The sequence below is a fragment of the Capra hircus genome, chromosome 18, assembly GCF_001704415.2.
Source record: "Capra hircus breed San Clemente chromosome 18, ASM170441v1, whole genome shotgun sequence".
NCBI classification, from domain to species: Eukaryota; Metazoa; Chordata; class Mammalia; order Artiodactyla; family Bovidae; genus Capra; species Capra hircus.
In genome coordinates this window covers 63,011,227-63,019,745 of record NC_030825.1, presented here as the reverse complement: position 1 = coordinate 63,019,745, position 8,519 = coordinate 63,011,227, and the positions used below count along the sequence as shown (strand labels likewise).

At 47.6% G+C, this 8,519-nt stretch overlaps 1 pseudogene; it reads right to left on the bottom strand.

Moving 5' to 3' along the window:
- On the bottom strand, positions 3,339–8,264 carry LOC102172929 (annotated as a pseudogene).

Genomic DNA, 8,519 nt, shown 5'->3' with positions numbered 1-8,519 from the left:
CAACCCAGGGATCGAACCCGTGACTCCTGTGTCTCCTGCATTGACAGGCGGGTTCTCTACCGCTGAGCGACGGAGAAGTGAAGGTTGACCTTCTCCAAATCCCCCCCTTGCATGGAATCTCTAGGTTAGTATCTGGGTTCCCACCACCACCATCACCACGACCACCGCCACCACTGGCAGCATCACCGTCAGAGGGGTCCGGGCAGGTTCCCTGACTCTGGAGGTTCTGCAGCGCATAGAGAGGTCTATCAGCCTGTGACCCGACGCACAGACGGACAAGAGGCTCCTTGGGCTCCTTGGGCGGATGGAGCTGTGTCCCCCACACCCACAGAGGTGCTTTTCCTCCTGAGTGGATGTCTAACTCATTGTTTCTTGATTTATTGAGATAGACTTGGTTTATAATATTACTTTTAGGTACACTCCATAGTGATTTGGTATTTTTACAGATGCTGTAATATTATATGTGGAATCTCAGAAAATAATACTAATGAATGTATATAGCAAAATAGAAACAGCCTCATCTAACTAACTCCACCTAACTAACTAGTGGCAATCTGTGAAGAGAGGGAAGGGGGAAGGGGCCAAGTGGGGGTATGGGATTGAGAGATACAAATTACTATATATAAAGTACATAATCAGTAAGGATATGTTGTGGAGCACAAGGAATTATAGCCATTTTTCTGTAATAACTTCCCCTGGAGTATTATCTGTAAAATACCAAATCACTGTGCTGTATATTTGAAGCTAGTGTTATATTGTAAATCAACGCTACTTCAATTTTTTTAAGTTGATAGCAATTTCTACAAATTTATTTATTTGTAATTGAATATGATTCAATTTTTAAAAATACTGGTGTAACATAGTTTACAATTGTTTACTTTTTGTTTTTAACTGTGTGGATCACAATAAACTGTAGAAAATTTTGAAAGAGATGGGAATACCAGACCACCTGACCTGCCTCTTGAGAAATCTGTATGCAGGTCAGAAAGCAACGGTTGGAATTGGACATGGAACAACAGACTGGTTCCAAATAGGAAAAGGAATATGTCAAGGCTGTATATTGTCACCTTGCTTATTTAACTTCTATGCAGAGTACATCATGAGAAACGCTGGGCTGGAAGAAGCACAAGCTGGACTCAAGATTGCTGGGAGAAATATCAATAACCTCAGATAAGCAGATGACACCACCCTTATGGCAGAAAGTGAAGAGGAGCTAAAAAGCCTCTTGATGAAAGTGAAAGAGGAGAGCGAAAAGGTTGGCTTAAAGGTCAACATTCAGAAAATGAAGATCATGGCATCTGGTCCCATCACTTTATGGGAAATAGATAGGGAAACATTGGAAACAGTGTCAGACTTTATTTTGGGGGGCTCCAAAATCACTGCAGATGGTGACTGCAGCCATGAAATTAAAAGACGCTTACTCCTTGGAAGGAAAATTATGACCAACCTAGATAGCATATTGAAAAGCAGAGACATTACTTTGCCAACAAAGGTCCGTCTAGTCAAGGCTATGGTTTTTCCAGTGGTCATGAATGGATGTGAGAGTTGGACTGTGAAGAAAGCTGAGTGCCGAAGAATTGATGCTTTTGAACTGTGGTGCTGGAGAAGATTCTTGAGAGTCCTTTGGACTGCAAGGAGATCCAACCAGTCCATTCTGAAGGAGATTAGCCCTGGGATTTCTTTGGAGGGAATGATGCTAAAGCTGAAACTCCAATACTTTGGTCAGCTCATGCGAAGTGTTGACTCATTGGAAAAGACTCTGAAGCTGGGAGGGATTGGGGGCAGGAGGAGAAGGGGACGACAGAGGATGAGATGGCTGGATGGCATCACCAACTCGATGGAGATGAGGTTTAAGTGAACTCCGGGAGTTGGTGATGGGCAGGGAGGCCTGGCGTGCCGCAATTCATGGGGTTGCAAAGAGTCGGACATGACTGAGCGACTGAACTGAACTGAACTGAAAGTTTCTAAGGGCTAAGAATTCTGATTAATACATGTAATTAAAATGACTAAAATTAAAAAGGTAACCACCTTTGTGTGCAAGGAAATGTTTCAAAAGTTATAAGGAAACCACTTCATCCTACTCCATCTGTATTTTAATTCATCTAATAACTTGTTTCTCAGTTTCTTGACCTCCCTCCCTCCTTCACTCTACTGCAGTTGTTCATTCCCACAAACAAGCCTCTACTTCATTATTGTCAATATCCTGAAGGTCCATAATCTCAATTTCAAGCACCCTGTTCTTCAATAACTATCATGTCTATCCAGTTTTGCCTCCTATCTTTCAGTTGCACTCAATTGTAACAATTTGTCAACCAACCATTACTTACCACTTCTTTCCCACACCTCTGACAATGCAGGTTTTTTTCTTTTTAAATTGAGAAATTTGCTTCATCAACTCTAGTATGTAACTCTAAGAGTTTGTAACAGAAAATGGAAGAAAAACAATCATTTCCCCAAAGTTATGCTATGTCCCAATAAATCTGGGGGGAAAAGGAAAATTGATCATTTCTTTCTATCATGATGAAATGAGCCACTTTATCTGCTGTTTTTCTCCTCTTCCTAAAGTCTGCTTCATTTGATAGTAACATAGCCGCCCGGGGTTCCTTGTACCACTGTTTGCGAAGGGTATCTGTTCCCTTCCCTTTACTTCCGATTTGTTTGTGTCCTAGTATTTCAAGTGCAGCACTGGACACAATACGTAGTTACCTGCCTTTCCTCCCCCTGTGGCAATATTTGTGTGTTTGCTGGAGAGAGCCCCGAGGAAGAGCCTCTTTCACATTTGTTTATGGTCGGTTATGCCAGGTCTTCACCGCTGCACCTGGGCGCCGCTCTGGCTGCGGGCACGGGCTGCTCAGTGAGGCAGCTTCTCTTGTTGCAGAGCCTGGGTGGTGGGATTCGTGGGCTCAGGAGCTGCGGTGTGCCGGCCCAGCTGCCCGCGGCACGTGGAATTCTCCCGAACCACAGATCGATCCAGTATCCTCTGCGTTGGCAGGCCAATTCCCAACCCCTGGGCTCCCAGGGGAGTCCCGAGGAAGAGCTTCTTGGATGCAGGTGGATATTTTATTTCTTCCTCCAGTTGCTGACTACTTCGTTGTACATTCTTTGTGAAATGTCATCTTGCTGCACACTTAACGAAGCAGGCGCTATTTTCTATGAATGTTACACTTTGAAAAGAGTACTTAAAAATCAGACAACTTTAAGGTTGTTTGTCCACTGGCAATAAATATAGGTCCCTAAATGCATTTCACCTTCACACCTCACAGAAGCTCAAAGTGCCCTGTGAACCTGCAGATCCTCCAGTGCAGGGAGGGACTCCGCAGAGCAGCTGTTTCCTGTGGTTAAGACCATTCATCACTAGGGGTGTTTTTGTCAAGAGTCTGGGAAGCGGAGGCTGGTGGCTGTGGCTCATTGTTCTCCTCCAAGCTGTGTCGGATCCCGTATCCAAAGTATATGGCAAGTCCTAGTCGGGAGATGAGACAGTGAGGAGGAAAAGCAGGCACTCTGCTCACTCGCAAATGCCCAACAGGCCTCCCTTAGGGCATCTGACACAGTGATGGGGAGAGGTGGTAGGAAGAGGGTTGGATTCAGTCACTCAAGAGGCCGTATCCCAGAAAGTTACTTACCAATGGCATTCCAGACACTAAATCTGGCCCATGTCCGAGAGGTTATCTGTGTCATCAGGTAAACATTCATGAAGATGCTCACCAGTGGGAAGACAGGCAGAGCAAGGACCTGTGGGCAGCGTCAGTTCATCCCTTGACATAGCCCAGATGTCTGAAAGGGAGACCCGGCCCCACATGTGGGCAGAGAGACTCCAGTCCTATTCCAGCTGGGTGTTCAGTGTCTGCTCAGTGTATGCAAAGTACTGAGTGTAGATCGGGGTTTCAGCAATTCCCCCTCTTTCCTGGTTGAGAGAAGGATGTTTAGACCTCAAAGCACACGACTTCATTTACTCAAGGTGGACACTCTGGGCACGTAAGGTCACCTACCTTGAAGTGAAGAGGACTGGGGTCCTGGGGCTGCCTCCAGATGATGGCTGTGACCCCAGTGATGAGCAGCAGCAGCAGCACAGCCACTGCTGTGAGCACGGGGTCTCCAGAGAACACCTGGCTGGGCCTCTGGGCCAGGATCAGGCTCAGGATGGTCAGCAGGAGAACTGCAAGGGTCAAGGTGGAGGAGAACAGGCTGGACCCAGAAGCCAAAGACATCAGGACCTCGGGTCACACCTCTCCCCAGGCTGCCCACATCAGGAAGGGACATTGTATCTCTAAGACTCCTCAACTGACAAAATACACACTCCTTCCCTATTCTGTCAGTTTCAGAATATGACTAAAGGAAATCCCACTGCTCACCAAGCAGCGAGGCACATCCATAGACAATCTGGCCAGATTTCCGGGTGGGGGTGGTGCTGGGAGGGAACCACAGACTCTTCAGAATGTTTGAGGTTCCTGCTTTAGGTTCAGTTTCCAAAGGATTTTCTTTGATTTCAGGCTCCATCTCAGTTTCTTCCTCTGTTTTCTCCTTCCTGAAATCCTGATCTGGCTGGTACCTGCTCTGGAAATGTCCAGGCAATATGTATAGCAGGCCATCCTCATTTAACATCACACAGCCTAATCCATAACTGTCCTGACTTCAGTCTAACAGGACATTTAGAAAACACAGCTTGAGGGCGGAAGACCTCCCCATCAATTCTCCCAAGTCCGGGAGCTCTCAACAAAGGTATCGTGAAGGAGTCTCACCAGAGAACAAGAACAGAAAACGTCCCAAGGGTATAAGCAAGGAGGACCCCAATTAACATAGGTTCCACGATATCAAGGAGGTCGAAGAGTAATGCCAAGACCCCTAGAATGAGGGCACAGACAAGATGGAGAAGGGAGTGAGAGGCTGGAGGAAATAGCCAAGCTAAGGAACTTGATCAAAGAAGGAGTGAGTTTTTGTTTATTTACCTGCCAGAGTTCCAAAAACCACAATGGTAATGACGGGGGTCTTTGTGTGGGCGTGGATCCAGGTAAGTCCCTGGAAAAGCAGTCCATCATCTGCCATTTCATAGATCAACTGAGACATGGCAAACATGGCCTCCAGGAGGCTGGAAGAGAACATGGAGACATTGTGTGGACACGGAGAGGCAGGACAGACCTGGGCTTCTGCCCCCTAGTCTACGCCGGGTGTTGTGTCTTGCCCTCTTGTCTCTCAATGCCAGTGGAAAGACTGTCTGAGAATCTCACAGTAGACTGGGAGAAGCTTTGACACTGACCTCTATAAAAGAGCACAGAGGAAGACAACAGCCTTGGTATATCTGGCTGGGTCCCGCCCGACATGGAGGAAAGCCTGTGGGAAGGGGTTGTAAGGCTGAATCTGGTTGTACGGCACCACGAGGGTGAGCGCCGCTGAGACACCGAAATACGCCAAAAAGCAGGTGTGAATGGAGATCACCATGCTCAAGGGGACGGAACGCTGAGGATTTCAGGCTTCTTTTCCTGCAGGAGAGGAGGAAGTACTGGGTCAGGAAAACACACCAGATTGAAATCAGAAAAAATAATTTCCTTTTGCACCTCCAAAACCTTGTTCATCTTCTAGCAACTCCTGCGCCCAAAGGCAGCCCAAACTGTGCCCACACCCCCAACGAGACACGCCATGACCGTGTTACCTGTAGTGAGAATGGCTTCAACACCAAAATACGCATAGAAACATAGAGCTGATCCTTGAAGAATCCCATCAAGGCCAGAGGGTACAAACCCTCCAGAGCCCAGAGGGCCCAAGCTATGGTGAGAGAAGGAGCAAGAAAGGTGAGTGAGGTGAGTTTAGCCATCTCTACTGGACTCCCCCCTTAATACCACAGGCCCTAGGCTCCAGGATTCTCACCATTGGATCCATCAGCCCAGATCTCTTTAGTCTCAACTGTATTGCCAGCTTGCACCTCCTCCCCCTCCATGCATTACTATGACCAGGAGTACCCTCCTCCTAACATATAGATGTCACTGGATTCAGATGTGTTCGATGGATTGCTCAATGGGTTACAGGGTTTCCTTTATGAGTGATGAACAGGTTTGCAATCAGATAGAGGTTATGGTTGCCCGATATTGTGACTGTACTAGGGGCCACTGAATTATACACTTTCAGATGGTTAATTTCTTATTGTAGTGATCATCTTGCAATAAGCCTATCAAATCTTTGTATTGTACACCTTGACTTATACCACACTGTACATCAGTTATATCTCAGGAAAGCTGGGAAAGAATAATAGAATATTTAATTTTATGCTATCATAATATCCTCTCAATTAAAAAACAATGTTTGATCTCAGTACAGAGGAAGAAACTTGTTGGTCCAAGTAAATGTTTATGAGCAAGGGTGATTTTGTCCCCCAAGCAGTTGGCACACTGTCTGGAGACATTCTGATTGTCCCAGTTTGGGGGGAGGGCAGGCATCCCTGGTGTCTAGTGATTAAAGGCCAGGGATGCCACTCAACACCCTACAATGTTTTTCTTAAAACCCTAACATGGACAGGACAGCCCCCCACACCAAGAATGATCCAGCCCGAACTGTCAATGGTGTCAAGGATAAAAAACAGCTCCTGCCACCTTTCCTTCCAGTCCTAACCCCACACATTCTGCCACCCAAGCCTTTCCCTCCCCAGCTCCTGCTCCACACCCCACTCTTCTCATCCTGTCTCTGTCCCTTCTCACTGATCATCACCAGCACCACAGACAGAGCAACAAAGTCTGGGAACATGGCCAGGAAAGAGGGCAAATATGGAGAGAAAGTTCCCTGTAATGCCTGAGAGATGTGGTTCCCAAACAGACTGTCAAAGGCGATGCTCCAGGCCTTGGACACACAGGCAGCGGCTGCAGAAGCAGAAAGAATATTCATTAACAAAACTGCTTGATCCCCTACCATGTGACATGGGCTTCCCAGGGGGCACCAGTGGTAAAGAGCTCACCTGTCAATGCAGGAGACATAAGAGAAGTAGGTTCAATCCCTGGGTCGGGAAGAACCCCTGGAGAAGGGCATGACAACCCACTCCAGTATTCTTGCCTGGAGAATTCCATGGACAAGGGAGCCTAGTGGGCTACAGCTCATGGAATCTCAAAGAGTCGGACACGACTGAAGCACCTTAGCACGCATGCACCCACCATGTGACATAGGATGTGTTTAAAAAAAAAATAGATGAAGTACTTAACCACAGGCAGTTATCTCTTCTTGGAGTGGGAAGAGCAGACCCAGGTAACTCACAAAATAGGTCAACTATTCAATATGCTGCTGCTGCTGCTAAGTCGCTTCAGTCATGTTCAACTCTGTGTGACCCCATAAACGGCAGCCCACCAGGCTCTGCCATCCCTCGGATTCTCCAGGCAAGAACACTGGAGTGGGTTGCCATTTCCTTCTCCAATGCATGAAAGTAAAAAGTCAAAGTGAAGTCACTGAGTCGTGTCCAACTCTCAGTGACCCCATGGACTGAAGCTTACCAGGCTCCTCCATCCATGGGATTTTCGAGGCAAGAGTACTGGAGTGGGGTGCAAATATTATGCAAGAGAAGAACATAGGGAAATAGGAACTGAGGTACTGGGGGATGAGGGTTGAAAAGGTAGTCTTAAAAGAAAATCCTACAAAGACAACAGCTGAGCAAAGACTTGAAAATGGTGAGAGGATGAGCTGTGGGCCCAGCTTCCCTCTCATCCACACCCTAGGTTCCCTCTCCTTCTGGGTTCGTGGTCCATCATTAAAGGAAAGCAGGATAGAGCTGAGAATGAAGTTGTGGGGTTTTCCTGCCACTATTATCCCCTTCCCCGTGCAAGTCTAATAACAAAGTATCTATGAATGAATGAAGACCTCCCTCAATCTCGCTTCCTGATCTTAAGCCCACACCTCCCCCCACCCCCCATCCTCTCACCAACAGCTTAGGACAGGATGAGGTTCCAGCCAGTGATGAAGGAACAGAGCTGACCCATGACGACGTAGTTGTAGAGATACACAGAACTGGAATGTGGTACCTGGGCCGCCAGCTCCGCATAGCAGAGTCCAGACAACAGAGATGACAGGCCGGCCATCAAGAAGCAGATGATGATCGCCGGCCCAGCTGTCTGTGTGGCCACGGCACCAGCCACAGTGTACACGCCAGCTCCCAGGCTGCTGCCCACACCCAAGGCCACCAGGTCCAGAGTGTTCAGACATCGGGCCACATGCCTCTCAGACCCCTCCCTGGGCTCCAGCCACCGCTGGTGGACCAGCTTCTGACCAAACTGGTGAACATCCTGACATCGCATCCTAGACACAGTTGAGGCTCCGATCTGCTGAGAAAACAACACAGCAAGCCGTCAACGGTGTCCACCTACCCTTGGCCCTGGGAGGGCAATTCCAAGGAGCGATGGAGTGATGGGGAGCAGGTGGTAAGAGGACACACTGAAAAAGTTCTCCATCCCTGAGATTTGGTTTCTTAAACATAAATGAAACTCTTTGTATGTTTCAAAGTTACTGGAAGGGTTGTTTGAAAAGAAGCAAGGCGGAGGAGACTGCTACTG